Source organism: Eumetopias jubatus, unplaced genomic scaffold, assembly GCF_037043125.1.
Source record: "Eumetopias jubatus isolate StellerSeaLion01/CBP00866 unplaced genomic scaffold, mEumJub1_p1.0 scaffold_6, whole genome shotgun sequence".
NCBI classification, from domain to species: domain Eukaryota; kingdom Metazoa; phylum Chordata; class Mammalia; order Carnivora; family Otariidae; genus Eumetopias; species Eumetopias jubatus.
In genome coordinates this window covers 31,424,586-31,443,253 of record NW_028274812.1, presented here as the reverse complement: position 1 = coordinate 31,443,253, position 18,668 = coordinate 31,424,586, and positions in this window count along the sequence as shown.

Here is an 18,668-nt window from a genome sequence, read left to right as displayed (position 1 = left end):
CCACCTACAACAGTGCCTGGCACAGGGAGATCATACTATGATTACTGTTGCTATTTTTAGCTTCTTGCTGGGGGATACACTCTGCGCTTCTTTGCAGAACAGTACAGTGCATGGGCTTCTCATATTTTCTTACAGGGTGGACTCAGAGCCATGTGGTAACATAGACTGCCTTCGGGTTTAGATAATTGTTTTGTTAGGTTTAGTTGATTAACTATTTCACTGGGATGGAGCCAATGAGTATAATAGAAGCAGCAGGTGTTTATTAATATTACAACCTTATTTCCTCTTGCTGTTCAGGACAGCCAACTTCTAAACAGGGAGATACCTGAGCCTTTTGTGTGCCACATGACAGTCTTGTATTTTTTTTCACAGGTGTTAAAACAAAACAGGGATAAGCAGATTTTGTAATCTTGTGTGTTCTGAGGCGAGCATAAGCTGTGTGACCTGTTTTCATGGCAAAGCTCAGTGTGGCTGGCCAGGAATTAAGTAGAACATCACTAGGGGCAAAACATATTTCCATTTATTTAATTAGACCTGTGACCAAAGATCTGTTTAAAGTGGGTGGCAGAGTGATAGAAAATAATATTTTGAAATATTCTAGATTTTCACCTATGCACCAGTTACCTCAGGGCTGGTTCTCAGGATTTAAAATAATTATATTCTTCATGGTATTCAACATAATTTGTTAATGGAACCAGACTTTAGGCAAAAAAAAACCTGTAGTCAACAGGCCTTCAGGGGGCCCATTTGCATTTCTTTGAGAAATTTGTCTTTGTGACTACTCATTTTATAAATCAATACTATCAACAATTGACATAAAATTCACATGGATGGGTTTGCTTTAGTTTCATTGCCTTATTTCTTTTAGACTGAGACATACACTAATATACACGCCTAATTTTTCAATGCCAAAGTTAAATTCTAAGCTTACTTTTCTAATTCCAGAGGCACTTCTTATAATACTTTAAAGCTTGATGCAGCATTTGATAGGACAAAGAATCAGAAATACTAATTTATAGAACCCTCATTATTTTTAGGTATTATTCCAGGTGCTATCTCATATATATATATATATATATATATACATATTTATTACTATATCTTAACCATAATTTAGTACAGCGCATAGTAAATCAGTAAGTTGAATCTCAGAGAGGTGTAGTGATTTGCTCAGTCACCAGGATATAAACATTATTTATGACTCCCAGATTTCTCTCATTTCATTATAGCAGGGTACTTCTCAGAAGATAAAAATTCTCAAAATTCCCATCAACCAAGCATTTGAATATAGTTGCTAAAACAAATGTCACCAAGCCAAATTTATGTAATAATGTGAGGCTCAAAATGGAATCCCAAATAGTTTAAGGGGATGGTTCATAGATTCAAAGTGAGAAATTTCGACAAATACAGGCAAGGCTGTCACAACTTGATGCCTAATGATGATAGTTGTATTACTGGCAATTTTATAAAATTTTCTTTGAAGCTGCATCAAATTACAATTTGAAAATGGAGCCCAAGCTTTGGTCCATTTTCTTGAATCTAGAGAAATCTGGATGCACAAAAGGAGGCTCTGACCTGAAGAACCTATAAGGAAAAGAATAGAGTGAGTGCCCCCTTTCTCCCACCATCCATCATGTTCTAGTGTCTGGGGAGCGCGGAACCTGGGACAGATTAAATCATCCTATAGTAGCTAGCCACAGCAGCATGGAGTTTGTTCACTTCCCTTCATTAGTCTCTCGGGCAACCATTCTTTTCCTTCCTCATTCTTACAAGTTAAAACAAACCCACTTTAGTCCCTCAGTGTCTCTTCATCTTAATCTCACTGTTATTCTAATCATCCCCCAACATCCCCACCACCACTACCACACCACACCACACCACACACACACACACACACACACACGAATGCATGCACGCACGCACACACACACACACACACACGAATGCATGCACGCACACACACACAAACACACAACTGGAACAAAATTGAGTTTCTATTCTTTATTGTCACTATTTACCATATGGGAAGTTCATATTTTATTTTCATAACAAAGCAGCGAGTTTCTTCTGCTAATTAAGGATAGGCGGTGTGAAAGCATAGATTGCTTGCTTGCAAAGAAAGAATTTTGATAGCTAAGAAAAGAAACTGGCTGTCTCATTTCAGTGGGAGTGAATAATGCTTTCAGGAATTTCTTCTGAAGTTATTCATTTATGCCTAGCCAGGTTCAGCTATGATAACTTCATTTTTGAAATGATGTATGTTTCATACACAAATAATTTACCAATCCAGAAAAAAGATCTTTGGGAAATTGTGATTTTCATGACTAGAGTTGAAACAATGCCAACCCCAGAGTTTTGTAAATTGGGCTCTAAGTGTGAAATTCTTCCAGCTGTTAAATGCATCCCATATCAAATTATACTCACAGTTTTTTCAGAACATTTTTTTCTGTTTGAAGATATATATATATTATATATATATATCGCTTATATATAATATATATAAGCTGAGATGTAAACATCCTTTTAAATTCTTGGAAGATTAGGAGAAAAAGCATATATGTAAATTAAGTGTATACAGGTCATATTTCTGGATGGCTTGTAAGGTTTATTTTCTGTATGGCTTTCTTAGGTTTCAGAACAGTTAAAAACCAGAATGAATTATCACTATAAGCTGCCCACTTCATTATTTTAAATGTTCCAAGCAAGGAAGTATGGATTGCACTGTTTCTTTAGTGGCTGTGATTGAGAGCCATTAAAGAAAGAGATTTCTCTTTCAGAGAAAGACACTTCTCCCTGTTGATACAACAGCTGTATGGTGCCGAGAAGCCCCTAGAAGGAGGTGATGCTCTCTCCCCTTCCCCTTCAGCTTCAGTTAATTTAGTCTGAATAGAACGCAGTCACATACTCTCAGTTATAGGATGTAACTGATTGTCAGTCCAAATTTTCAAACTGTCTTTTCTCTTGAAGGATGCAAACTTTAATCTGGGTTGATGAGAAGTATAGATTCTATAAACTTTAAAATCTTTGATTTTCTGATTATCATTTTCTATTCATTCATACTTCCATGCGGAATACCCCAGAGGGAAGTACATATTCCCCCAGAAGAATGTATGGTAATTTTTTCCACTTTACCAGATGCAAGGGAGGAAAGCATAGTGAATGGAAACTTTCCTAGTCACCTGCCTTGTGGATGTTTTCTGACCCGTTTTGTAGCAGCCTGTCAAACTCAACGAACTGAAGACATACAAGTCCTTAAAAGCATTAAGTAATTCCTTTTGCCTTATACTTTTTTCATCTAATTTACAATTATTGTGACTATATAAACATTAATATAAAACATGATGAAAGACTAAGCTATTAAGAAACGTTGATTGGCTTATCAAACCTTGATTTCTTTCTTTCTGTAGTTTGCATCTTAGTTCTGTGTTATCTGTGAAATCCTCCTTTTTGCCTCTTGTACCACTTTAATGGCCATTAGGAAACTGTCACTGGGGTCAGGGGAGGTCCCAAGACTAGTTCTTAGCTCCTTTGTGGATGATATTGTGTTCTGGTTATAAAAGTAAAGTGTATTCCTATGCTCCTAGTATTTCTTTATAATTATAAACAAAAATAATCATCCATGGTCTTGCCTCCATTAATATTTCAGCATACTTTCTATTCCCTTTTTCCATGTGTTTGTTCAAACAGAAATTTTGAAACATGTAACAAATGTAAGCAATAGTCTTACAAACATGGAGATTTCAAATAGTGAGCCCAGTGAAGTGTTGTCATTATGTAAGTGTCAATTTCTAGTCTTTCCCTTTCATCTTGCTAGTACATATAATTCAGAATTCAGGGATGATCAAACACTCTTTCATTCATGCACTGAGATAATTCAGTTTACAAAGTAGTCGTGGAGCTTGTCATATTGTAATAACAGATCTATAATAAGCTATGATTTAAAAAAAACTATATAGGGGTGCCTGGGTGATGGAGCTGGTTAAGCCTCTGACTCTTGGTTTCGGCTCAGGTTGTGATCTCAGGGTTGTGAGATTGAGCCCATGTCCAGCTCTGTGCTCAGCACAGAGTCTGCTTAAGACTCTCTCTGCTGCTGCCCCCTGCCCATGCGCTCTCTCTGTAAAATAAATGTTTATCCATTCATCTGTTGAAGGGCATCTCGGCTCCTTCCATAGTTTGGCTATTGTGGACATTGCTGCTATGAACACTGAGGTGCATGTGCCCCTTCTTTTCACTACATCTGTGTCTTTGGGGTAAATACCTAGTAGTGCAATTGCTGGGTTGTAGGGTAGCTCTATTTTTCACACCTTGAGGAACATTAAAAAAATGTTTAAATATTTTTAACATACTGTTTTCCAGAGTGGCTATACCAGCTTGCATTCTAAACCAACAGTTTAAGAAGGTTCCCCTTTCTCCACATCCTCACCAATATTTGTTGTTTCCTGTTTTGTTAATTTTTGCCATTCTAACTGGTGTAAGGTGGTATTCATAGCAGCAATGTCCACAATAGCCAAACTGGAGAAGGAGCTGAGATGCCCTTCAACAGATGAATGGATAAAGAAGACGTGGTGCATACATACAATGGAATATTATTCAGCCATCAGAAAGGATGAATACCCACCACTTGCATCGACATGGATGGAACTGGAGGGGATTATGCTGAGTGAAATAAGTCAAGCGGAGAAAGACAATTATCATATGGTTTCATTCACATGTAGAACATAAGCAATAGCATGGAGGACCCTAGGGGAAGGGAAGGAAATCTGAAGGCGGAGAAATCAGAGAGGGAGAGGAACCACGAGAGACTATGGACCCCAGTAAACAAACTGAGGGTTTCAGAGGGGAGGGGGATGGGAGTAGATGGGGTAGCCGGGTGATGGGTATTAAGGAGGGCACGTGTTGTGATGAGCACTGGGTGTTATATGCAACTAATGAATCATTGAACACTACATCAAAAACTAATGACGTACTATACAGTGGCTAACTGAACATAATAAAAAAATTTGGAATAAAATAAATAAATAAATCATAAATAAATAAATAAATAAATAAAATTAAAAACTATACAGAGGCCTCCACTAAAGATATCACCTTATATGTATTTATTTTGACATCAGATCATCAACTTTTATACAACACAGAAAAATAAAATCACAGCAGATTGTCCAGATTAGATTAATTAATTTGCATATGATAATAGCATTCCTTTCCTTCATTCATCATTCATTTGTTTAATCATTATTGCCTGAATGCTTACTCTGTGCGAGGGACTATCTAGAAGCTTAGTATACGTCAGTGAATAAATTCCTTTACCTTTGTCCTTGGGGACTTTCCTTCTAATGAATTCCTCATTTCTATTGTCTAAACCACTTTATTTTTTGAAAGATTTATTTATTTTTGAGAGGGAGAGGGAAAGAAAGAGAATGCACATGAGCAGGGTGGGAGGGGCAGAGGGAGAGGAAGAGACTCTCACGCAGACTCTCCACTGAGTACAGAGCCCCATTCAGGGCTCGATCCCATGATCCTGAGATCATTACCTACGCCGAAACCAAGGGTCAGATGCTTAAGCAGCTGAGCCACCCAGGTGCCCCCAAGCTACTTTAAATAATAGAAATTTTCATTAGCTTTTGGTAACTCTGAGTCCAAGAGGCACGAGGCACAAAAGATCTAGTCCAAAAAGCACTGTTTACACCAATGTCATACGGTAAGCTAAAAATTCTGCCTGGAGAGCTGTCTACTTCTATTTTACTTTAAAAATTCATTTCCAGGAGATAATTTTACATCAGTGTGGGCACCAAAGCCAGAGATTGGGATAACGAATTTTGAATGATACTGCTGAGGCATTTCAGAGACTAAAAACTACAAAAGCCCTAAATTAGCACATTTTCTGTTTGGTCTTGTGCATGATTGAAGAACCCTGATCTCTGACAGGTTCATGGGGAAGAAAGATACTACAAGGGCTACGGAACTCTGTTCTCAACTGGAAGGTGATTTGTAGATGAGCCATATATTGGAAACATCATATAATGAATTTCTTCCCTAGAAGAACGCCTCTTCCCAGACATGCCAAAATGTGGGTGCACACAAACCAGATCCAGGGGATTGACTTATCCCCTATAAATTACCTTCTGTGGTCAGCAGAGTGACCTCCAAAGATGTCCCTACCCTAATGCCTGAAGCTGTGACTATTATGTGAAATAGCAAAAGGGATTTCCCGAGGTAATTAAGGAGAGACTGTGTCCTCATTATCCAGGTGGGTCCAATCTAATCATATGAGTTCTCAAAACCAGCAAGCTTTTCTAGTCGGAGATAGGGCAGATAAGACAGAAGAGAAGGTCAAAGAGCTTTGAAGGGTGAAAAGAACTCCCAAGACTGCTGGCTTTGAAAATGAAGGAGGACATGAACTAGGGAATATGGGCAGCCTCTAGAAGCTGAGAATGACCCCTAACAGCCGGCAGAAAAAAATGGGGACTTCAATTCTACAACTGCATGCCACTACATTCTGCCAACAACCTGAGTGTGCTTGGAAAAGAGCCAGGTAAGAGCCTCCAGGTAGGAGCCAGGCTAGAAGATTCTTTGATTTTGACCTTGTAAGACCCAGAGCAGAGAAATCAGTCAAGCCCACTCAGACTTTTGATTCACTGACTGAACTGTAACATAGGAAGTCTGTGTTGTTTTAAGCCACTGAATTTGTGGTAATTTGTTATGAGAGCAAGAGAAAACAAATACACCCTCCAATGTAATTTAATCAGTCAACATTAGGTCTTCAGTCATGTTTTTGTTAGAAATAAATACATAAATTATCATATCCTGGGGTTGTGTATTAACGTTTACATTTGGCCAGTAAGTAATCCTTCTGATAATTTGGCACTTACATGCTCTCCTGCATTTCCTAAGTGCTTTATTCAACATTCTTTATCCATTAAGTCTTTACCCTGGGACAGAAATGGTAAATGCTTGAAGATGTTGCTGCTTAGTTGTTCTTTGGTGCCTGACTTCTCTCGTTTGGGGCATGGGAGCCTGTTTACATTGGTGAGTGTTACATGGGGCCATCCATGCTATCACCAAGGGCCTGGCCAACAAGGACCCAAATAAGCTATCTGAAAGGTTTGTATACATAACAGCCTGGGAGGGAATTATACATTTACCGAGCAGCCCCAGTGCATCAGGTTGAGTTCCTTTTTCCTTGCCTAAGGCATCCTTAAGTGGGTGACAAGTGTAGCATAACCAGAAAATCTAGCCATCAAGAAAGTTGACTTGATCAACAACTCAGAGCAAGTCAGGTGAACCAGAGGAGAACTTTATACCTTTATCTTCAGCCCGATTGTAAATCCAATAACATGATGCATGCCATTTCATTTGTATGATTTCACAATGAAATCTAAACCATCTTTTCGGAAGACTCTAAATGTAGTGCCAAAGACATACTTTTTGTGCTTAACTCTCTCGACTTCATGCTCACTCAATAGCTCTACGATTCTAAAAATCTGATTTCAAAACAATTACCTTGGCTTCCAGGGAATAATTACTTTAATGATCTTTTAAATATTTTCCCCATAAGATTTGACCTCGCTGTAAATTCTTTATTGCTTATTTATATGGTGATAGGGGATTAGGCAGACACTGTTCTTAAGTCTTTTTTGAGCTAAAGGAAAGTGGCCGGTAGATGGCCTAAAAATCATGGGGAAATTTTAAGGGGGAAATGAAAATTCAATATTTCCAGAACCTACAAAAACAACCAAAGTCAATGATAAAAACAGATGTACTATGTTAAAATGACAGTAGAGGGAACCAGAAAATGTCAATTTTTGCATTGAGACTTAGAATTGGAAGCTTTTGTTGTTTAGTGATTATATATATTTCAAAATAATTTTACTGATATGTATAAATTAACTAATAAACTAATAAATTAATAAACTAATAAAATTAAAAGAAAAGAAATGGTGGAACTCCTTTGTAAAAAGAGACTTGTCCACTTAAATGATAGAGATGGAAAACCTAAGGACAGAGTTTAAGCTAAAAAAAATGGACTGTTTCTTATTTGTAATACACAAAAACGCATAACAGTTATGTGTTAAGGGGTAATAAACCAGATAAATGATGAATAGTCTTTGCAGTAGCAATCAGTCTTCTAAGTTATATAATTTAACCACAATGAATACACAGGCTTTTATGGAAAAAATTTTAAAACCTACTAAACTACTTAAAAGAACACCTGAATAAATAAATGGTACGATATGTTTGTGAATGGGAAAGCTTAACATTTTAAAGATATATATTTTCCCCAAATTATTCCAAAAGTTCAATACAATTCCAATATAAATTCCACTAGGTTATTTTAAGAATTGACAAACTATTCTTTTTTTTTTTATTTTTTTTATTGTTATGTTAATCACCATATATTACATCATTAGTTTTTGGTGCAGTGTTCCATGATTCATTGTTTGTTCATAACACCCAGTGCTCCATGCAGAACGTGCCCTCCTCAATACCCATAACCAGGCTAACCCATCCCCCTACCCCCCTCCCCTCTAGAACCCTCAGTTTGTTTTTCAGAGTCCATCATCTCTCATGGTTCGTCTCCCCCTCTGACATACTCCCCTTTTCTTCCTCTCCTGTTATCTTCTTCTTTTTCTTTTTTCTTAAAATATGTTGCGTTATTTGTTTCAGAAGTACAGAACTGTGATTCAACAGTCTTGCACAATTCACAGCGCTCACCGTAGCACATATGCTCCCCAATGTCTATCACCCAGCCACCCCATCCCTCCCACCCCCAACCACTCCAGTAACACTCAGTTTCTTTCCTGAGATTAAGAATTCCTCATATCAGTGAGGTCATGTGATACATGTCTTTCTCTGATTGACTTATTTCACTCAGCATAACACCCTCCAGTTCCATCCACGTCGTTGCAAATGGCAAGATCTCAAGAATTGACAAACTATTCTAAAATTAGTTTGAAAAAATACAGACTTGAGAATTGCTAAATCAGTCTTGAAAAGAAGATTCACTCTTGAATCCACATGTGGATTGTAGTTTGCAGTAAAAGGATGCACCTCCCAGAAGTCTGATCAGTTGACCCAGCCCCCAGCTGCTTCACTCGGAAATCCATTGGTGTGTTTGTGCTCAAGGACACACTTGCTCCCTATCAAGTATTGAGCATGGCAGATGCTATGGACTGAGTGTGTCTCCCAAAACTCATAGGTTGAAACCTAGTCCTCAGTGTGAAGGTATTTGGAGGAGACACCTTTGAGAGGTGATTAGGTCATGAAGCTGGAGCCCTCAGGAATGAGATTAGTGTCCTTAAAAGAAGAGACCCTAGAGACTTTGCTTCTTTTCCTGGTTTCTTGCATGTGAGGATACAAGAGAAGATGGCCATCTGCAAACCAGGAAGCAGGCTCTTAGCAGACACCTGATATGCTAGTATCATGATCTCGGACTTCCCAGCCTCCAGAACTGTGAGAAATAAATATTTGTTGTTTAAGCCCTCCAGTCAAGGTTATATTTGTCATATCTGCCTGAACTGAGTAAGACATAAGGGGATACTAGGGCAAGCCCATTACTGGGAGACACAGAATGCTTCTGATGGCCAACTTTGGTTCCAGGACTCTTGAACAGCCTTGCCAAACTCTCCTTAGAACTTCATGGCAGCTTAAGAGCTTTCTTCTTCACCTCTCTTCTGCACTTGAGGTGAGACTGGCATTATGGTTTGATGGCTCTCCTGGCGCCTCATTTTGGCATCTGCTTCTTATGGACCCAGACTTAACACATATTACATAGTTATCATTATTTAAAAAAAAAACAAACAACAGAGTGACACTAGCTCAGAAACAAACAGAACAATGAAGCAGAATAAACTGCTCAGAAATTAGTCTGTGCTGAATAATAGTTGATACGTGATTAAAAAGTGGTACCACAAATTTGTGGGGGAAAGAATAGCTTGCTAATTGAATGTTTTGGGAGAAATTCGTTCATTACAGAAAGAAAAATAAAATTGTGTGTCCTCTTCACAATGTGTACAAAAATAAATTCCAGACTGAATAAAAAAACTAAATGTGAAAGAAAAAAATTTGGTACTGGGGTGAGGCAGACTTTACAAAAAAAGACCTCAAAGTCATAAGAAAAAAAGATCAGTGTATCCTAATTAAGAATAAAACAGGTGACAGGTTTAAAAAAGATAATTACAATAACTAGATGAACCAATTAATATCTGATGCATAAAAAACTTCTGCAAATCAGATAAAAGGAAAAGAAAGAAGAAGGTAACAGGGGGAGGGTGAAGAAGAGAGAGAGGGAGGAAAATAGGCAAAGTAAATAAACTGGCATGTTACAGAAAGGGAAACTCAAATAGTTAAATGAGATAAGATTTTACACCCATCAGATTAAATAAACTAGGAAATTATGTAATACTCTTTTGGTAAGATTATGGGAAAGCAGGAATTCTCATGCACCATAGGTTGGAATGTAAACTAGCTATTCTGGAGGACAAACTGACAGCACTCAGTAAAACTAAGTACATTCCCTGGGATCCATCAAAACCACTCTTAAGCATTTCTCTAGCACATGTCCATATGCAGGCATGTTTGAAGATGTTTGTCACAGGACTGTGGGTGGGAAAAGAGGGCTGGAAGCTACCTGGAGGTCCAAAAACTAGGGGAATAGATAAGTGGTATGTTCAGCAACATTCAGCAACAGTGAGAAACAACAAATTAATAGTACCACTGTGGCTAGATCATTAAATCACAAACATGATAGATAAAATGATAGAATAAAATTAGAAATAGAATAAGAATTATTATATGATATCACTTATCTAAAGTAAGGGCACACACAGACAATAGCTCAGTAACACTATACTGTATGGGGTCATTACACAGCCAAGGACGTGTAGCAAAACATTAAAGAGGGTGCCAGTGGAGGGGAGGGGAATAGTGGTAGGGATCTGAAATAAGGAGAGAAAAATAAAACAAGAGGGAGTGCAGACCAATGATAATGGATGCCATGTGCTAGGGAGTAGGAATAACTGATTCCCCAGTGCTTGATGTCCAAAGCAGAGTTGGGGGTAGGAGAAATATGAAAGATTTCCAACAAGCATGTTTTATTCTAGTTAAATCACTCTGAGCCCTTGCCTTCTGTCTTCTGCTTCATGTTTCCAGCCACTAAAGCATGCAAACTTTAGGAATTCAACAGAACCAAAATTCTAATGTTAGAGTGCCCTGGACAAGTTTCCTTATGTTCACAAGAAATTATGACAAATTCAGCAACTAAAAGCAATATACATTTATTATCACACAGTTTCCATGGGTCAAGAGTCTGGCCATGGGTATAGCTGGGCCCTTTACCCAGGGTCTCTCCAGGCTAACTTTAAACCATCAGTCATGGCTCCAATTTTGTCTAAGGCTCAGGGCTCTCTTCCAAATCATGGTTGGTGGCAGAGTTCAGTTCCTTCTGGCACAGGACTAAAGCCTTCAGCTCCTAGAAACCAGCAGCCATTTCCTGTCATGTGATTCGCCTGCACATCATGGCAGTTTACTCCTTCAAGGCCAATAGGAAGTCTCTACTGCTGCTTTGAGTCCCTCTTAAATGGCTTATCTGCTGAAGTCAGGCTCACTTAAAGTGATCTCTCTTTTGATGAACTCAAAACCAACTGATTAAGGGCCTTAATTTATCTGCAAAACTCCTTCACCTTTGCAATCTAGCATAACCTAATCACAGGAGTTAAATCCCTTTGAGATATCAGGGCGAATACTCATCCATGCATTTGGCAAACACAAATGGCCCATCCACTATGTGCTAGGAACTAACAAAATACTTGAGTATAAGGAAGATAAAAGATTAACACACTACAGTATTTGGCCATAAGGAGCTTTTATTCAAGTGGTGAAGAGAGTTGTGTGCTCATTTAATTAAAATGAAGTAAAATAAAATAAAGCGGAAAATAGTGGTTAGAGTTTGGATTCTGGCACCAAATTGCTTGAGCTCAAATCCTGACTCTTTCTTAGTAACTGTGTGACTTTGTAAAGGGGCTTAAATTTGCTATGAAACAAAGTAAGGAAAGAAGGAAGAAGGAAAGAATGGAGGAAAACTTACATCATATTTGTAAAGATTAAATGAGTTAATAGAAGTAAAAAGATGAGAACAACACTTGACACAGTTCTAATAACAGAGGCAACTATAAGGTCTTAGAGGAGCACAGAGGAGCAGACAATGGTGGTATTTTATGGATTAAAAAATGAGGCTCAGTAAATTAAAGTGACTTCTCTGTATTCACAAAATTAGTGAGTTAATAGAACCAGGAACAAAAATGAGTTAACACACAGTAGTTGGAGGCACGATGGTCAGTAAACAAGGTAATACTAAGGTTGAAGTCTGGCCAAGCAATTTGAGAATGGAACTGAGTTATTTTTTATTATATTGGTGCAATGAACTCTATACAGCTCCTTCACTATGTGACCATTTATCTTTTAGTGTTGGAATGATTACTGTGATGATGATGATGATGATGATGATGATGATTAAAATTTGTCAAACCAAGAACAACTTTCAAAATTATAGCCTCATTTACTTCTTAAAACAACTGATAAATGACTTTCATGACAAGATCTCCCAAATTCTTTTCAGGGAACTAGGCAGATAATAATCTTAACAGTTCAATAAATATTTTTAAATGATATGTGTGTGCTATCTAAATTTTGCTCCACTGTGTAAAAAACTGGCTAAACAAAACAAAAACAATGCCCGTGTATCATTATTCAATATCTGATAATGAACAACTACTTTACACCAGGTATTATGGCTACAAAAAGAATGAGACAAATGTACAGCATCTCCCGGCAAGGAAAAATTCCAGCTATTCACCAAACTGGGGCATCAACTGCAGTAATAACGGGATTCTAGAGAGATTGCTGGCTGCTTTGAGCAGAAGGATAGCCTGCAACTGCTTAACTGTCCTCACCTGTGCCTGTCATGGCCCGCACTGAAATGAAAAGTTATTACTTGGTATTTTCTGGGATTAGTTTGAGCATCTGTTTATCCTGAACAGTAGATAGAAAAGAATTGCTACAAGTTAGTGAGGTTTGATCAGCTTAATAAAATCAGCAGTGCAATTCAATTCTACCCACCAGGCCAACTTTTAAATTCACATCCCAATTAATAATAGAAATGTACAGTTAAAAGATGCTTTGATCTTAAGGATTCCAAAGGCTTTGCAAATTTAGGTGGTTGATGTTCAAGAATGGAGTTTACACACAGCTGTTTGAAGTAGCAGAACAATGTGTTAGTGTCTTTAGTGAAAGCAGAATTAGGTTCCTAAAAATTCCACTGTGTCATGAGAAAAACAGGATATGGGAAAATAAAAACAAGACTCTATGAGCAGTTTTATATTCTTGCAGTAGAACAATCATGATAGTAATTAGCCAAATAAAGAGATTATCAATGAAATCTAACACATTTTAAGTTTTATAAATGATTGGTAGGTTATGTTAATTTCTATTTATCATAATTTACTTACCATAAACCTTCATCGTGAATGAAATATAAGGAGAATTGTATTATTTTAATATGTATATATGATTTTTTTTACCTAATAGTCCACCCAAATATCTAGTTAAGGTGTTCATATTATTTGTCATACAAATGGACACATTTTGAGAATGAAATGAGGGAGTTTTAATCATTACGCTAGGGTAACAGATAACTAAGACTGTCCTAGGCGAACCAGGACATGTGTCCACCCTCTGATTAGCTTTTTTGAATTTTGACAATATTCACTCCTGCATGCTGGACTACACTTCCCGTATCTCTGAATCCCCCCTCCCCTCGTCTCAAGTTTTCTCTTTCAGCACTTTTCCTATGGACTTCTGTCCCCTCCCTAGTTTGATCAGTAACTATTTAATAAGCTTGTTTCACATACCAGATATTATTCTGGTAACTGGAGATACAGATTCAGTCCTTGACCTTTAGATGCTTATATTCCATCTTGGGAAGGGGGCTGACTTTAATTAACTAAAAATATAGTTATATTTAATTACAATTTTGAAGAGCTCTACAGAGGGGAAATCATACAGTATCTGAGCACCTGTGATCTGTCTTACCTGGAACAGGGACAACTCTTTCTTTATAGCTGCCATCTTTAAAAACTAGAGAAAATGTTTGCTATTCCTTATCTCAATCAATTGTTAGGATCATGCTTTTATTTTCCTGCCATTATCTCCTTCTGCATCCCCTTTTTGTAGTTATTATTTTAAAATTTTCAATTTTTTTTCTAATTTCTTTTTTCTATTATTACACTGAACTCAACTTTTACCTGCTTAAGATGAGACATGCAAAATTAAGTTAATCAATACTCCAATTTCACATAAATATGCAATATAATACAAGAAAAGATGCCTATGCTACTCACAGGCAAATTTGTCAAGAATTTTGAGAAGCTTGTCTTATTTAACACATTGATACTTGATGCCTTTGTCAATTCCTGGTTTCCTTCAGTAGTTTGCTCTTGATCTCATGCCTCTTTCTGATCTTTCCCTTATGAGTCAGTGTTTCCTATGATTCTGTTCGTAGCCCTCTTCCAACTTATTTTGCTTGGAAAACTCTTCTTCCATGACTTCAACCACCACCTCTATGCAGAAGACTCTGAAAACTTCATCTTCCACTTTCTAGAGAGTTTCTTATGAAGAGAAATTCTGCATGTCCAACTGGGCGCCAGACAGTGTCCTAGATCAATCTACCAACTGCCCCAGCTCAAGCACTGTAATCTCCCATCTCAAATTACTGCAACAACCTTCTACCTGGTTTCCATGTCTCCAGTCCAGCCCCACCCCATCCATTTTGCCTCCACAAACTTGATCTTTCTAAACTCCGTATATTTTCTTAAAAACTTTCCCTGGCTCACCATTGTTCTTGAATTAAAGTCCAAGACCTTAACACACACAGATACACTCTGAATAATCTGACCTCTGGTTTTCTTTCTGTGTTTGCTTACTATTTCCCATCTTGCACCCCCTTCTCTAGCCCTGAAAGAACTCATGCTTTCCCTTAATTCCAAGACATCGCACATGTTTTTCCTTCTTCCGGACATCCTTTTACCTCTTTTAACTGACTTCCACTCATCTCTGAAGGTTCAGCCTCTTGGAAGCTTTCTAGAACTCCTAAGTCTGGACAAGATGCCCTTACAATGTGTTTTCATAATAGCTTCTGTGTCTGTTATCATAGCCCAATCTTATTCTTGCATTTTAAGTTACCCACATTACCACTTGGCTGTGAAGTGCATTATTGCATGCCACGTAAATACCACCGTAGAATGGTAAGACTGAACATGTAGGTGCTCGATAATTATTTGTTTCATAATTAGTGGTTAGCCTTTGGTAGGAGATATGTGAGTCTTAAGAAGGAACAGTACTAGCAAAGATGTATAGAGAGATTGGAAAATACAAAGCAATTATAGTTATTAGGTCATTCTGAGTAAAACATAAGTTCATATAGGAAAATAATGAGAGCCAAGGCTTGAACAGCTAAGGCCTTGAATGCCAGATACAGGCATCTGATATTTATTCTCAACTAGCTACTCATTGGATTCACCTGGGAAACTTTAATAAAAGCACCTATACCTGGGTTCCACCTCCCAGAGATACTGATTTAATTGTAAATCAGGGGAGATATTCATGCACAAGCATTTTTTAAAAAGTTTTCTAGGTAAATCAGCTACAGTTGAGAACCATAGATCTAGTAAACAATAGGAACCACTGACATTTTTTTAAATCATTATCTGGTATGTATTAAATTAGTAATAAAAATGTACAAATAAATGAATGTTGATGCTGCATATACCAGATCCCCTTGTTATTGGTTATAAAGATTTTTTCATGTTTTATAAAAATACATTTGTTCAGTTAAAAAATGCCACAGAAACCCTATTCCCCTTTATTAGAGGTAGCACATACTCACTTAACAAAATGTCAGTTGATTATATCTAATGTCTTAAATCTATTCTTCTTTGTGGGTGGACACAAGCACTTTAAACATGATTTGAACTATTTTTTCAGAATGTACATTTTTTTCTTCAATATTTGCTATTGTCTAAATATTTTAGGTAAAATGTACTGTTTCTAAGGATGCCCTAAAAGCCCTGGCAATGAAAGAGGTAGGGTGTGAGTGTATTCTAAATGCCACCTTTTCTAATCCTTTACTCAATTATTATGCAATGTTCTCCTAGCTCTATCCTCGGGCCCCAAACTGTAGAAAACCTTCCAGTCAAAGCACAGAGAATGATGATAGAATCCCATACCACACTACCTCCAAGTAGTAATTTGTATTAGATTTATTTTCATGTTTGAAGTGTTGATTTGATCCTGTAGTTAATAGAGGCTTTAGAACACAATTCATATATTTAGTATACAGTGTGAGTTTTATGATGTTCTTAATTTATTAAAATTATAAATGTACATATATGCTAATGTAAGAATTCCTTGTTGATGGCAATTACCTCTAAGAGGCTCTAAAGATTTGTCTCATATTTGAAAGGGAAGCTAGCCATAGTATATACTGCTTTTCTCAAAATTAATAATTCTCAACTCAGTATGCTTCTTGACAGGCAAGCATGGAAATTATATGATATAATCACAAAACATGATCAAACAAATAGATTGAACGATTTCTTAGATTGAAAGTGTTGCAATTATTACACTATTGCAAGAGTAGAAGAGAAAAAGAATTGTCATTATCCAATGAATTAATATAATCATTAATCTCATTTAGATTGAAAGTGTTGCAATTATTACACTATTGCAAGAGTAGAAGGGAAAAAGAATTGTCATTATCCAATGAATTAATATAATCATTAATCTCATTTGAGAAAAAAATTTTGTTTTTCTGAAAAAGTCCAGTATTTATGTCCTTGGGAAACATTTCCTAATATTGACTCTTTTGCTAGGAGCCAAGGAAGTAATTTTTCTTTAGTGAGAAGGAAATTAGTTATAAGAAATTCATATTTGGGGAATAGTCAGATTTATTTTCAACAGAAGCCACATTTTCCTGAATTTCTATGCTTTATCTTTTGTTCTTATAATATTTCCAAAGCATCCAATAAAAAAGAAAAAAATTCACTGGGAAATTCGGAGTCCATAGTCCAGCCCTTATAAGTAATCAAACAAAAATCAGGTATTTATGCTAGCACTTACACAGAATGGCCAGAGCTGAAGTTCACTGAGAGATTCTCTTAATGTGAGAATTCTGGTTGTCCATACAGTAATAAATAAAAGCAATAATTATAAACCTTAGGGGAAAGAATCACTAAAAAAATTTTTAAAAAAATACTGTTTTATAATCTAATTGAAGATAAAGAAAACTTTTTGTAATGCATGATTATATATAGTTGTGTGTGACTGGTGAATGACGTCTAGAGGGATTGCTCAAGGTTAGAGGAAAAACTCTAAGGAATTCTTGCAGCAACATCCTGAAATAAGAGCTCTCACATAATAGATTCACTGTGGTTTCCTTCGTGAAGCAAGCCTTACATGGGGAACATGCAACCTTTAACTCTCCAGGATCAGGGAGAGAATTGGCCCATACATCTGAGTGCTTTTAGCTTTAGTTCACCCTTGTTTAAAGAAGAGAGTTATGAGATTAGCTGAATTTGATCATTTTCCTTCTCCCTTTCATAATCTCCTGCCTATGTTATAAGATATATGATGCTTCCTTTGCCCTTCAAATGGAAGTTAAAATGCATTTTCCAGGCGTACAATGTTATAGATGCAGTGGAGAATTCGCATAAGTGATCTGAATCTACAGCGTACATGTAAGAGTTGAAAGAAGACAAAATCTTTCTCATCACAAAGAGTGTGGGTGCAGTAAGAGTGAGAATGTGCAGTTGTGTGAGGGTGGAACATGGGGAGATTGGCATTTTGGCCTTGAATCTAGAAAGTGGGCATTTATCTAATATTTTCTCTGTAGTTTTGACCTGATCGTCCTTGTCTTTTAACCTCTTTATTATAATTATTTTAATAAAGAGTAGTTATCTTTCTACTACTATTGATAGATAAGAGCCCTAGTGTTGCGAAGATGGCAATTTTTCTCAAATTAGGTTATAGAGGTAATATTATTAATAGCACAAATCCTAGTCAGATTTGCTTGAATTCATAAGCATCCAGAAGAATAAAAAGGCAAGAAATCAAAGAAATTTTTGAAAAAAAAACTGGGGGACTTGCTCCACTGGCTACTAAAAACAATACAGAACTGTAATAACACAGCAGAGTATCCTAGGTTCAAGAATCAAAAGGCAAATCAAAGAGATAGAAAAAGAGATCTAGAAACAAATCTCAATAATTGTAAGATTTTCTACCGTCATAGTTATCATCACAAATAAAAATAATGCTAGCAAACCAAATGAAATAATTTAATAAAACTGAAACTAAAAATCAAATAAACCATACAGGAAGAAATTTAATGAATGATTCTGTGAAAGTGGGTTAAATAAACTAAGTCTTAATATTACAGCGAAATGAATTTCAGATACATTATAAAGTAACGTCAAGAAATAAAACTACAAAAAGAAATAATTTATATAAATAGTAATCTGAGTCCAGAATTTAGAAAAAAGGAAGTAACCACCAAGGGAGAAAAAAAAATGCCAATAGGAAAATGGACCGAAGCTTATAGACAGACTTCATTGACAAGG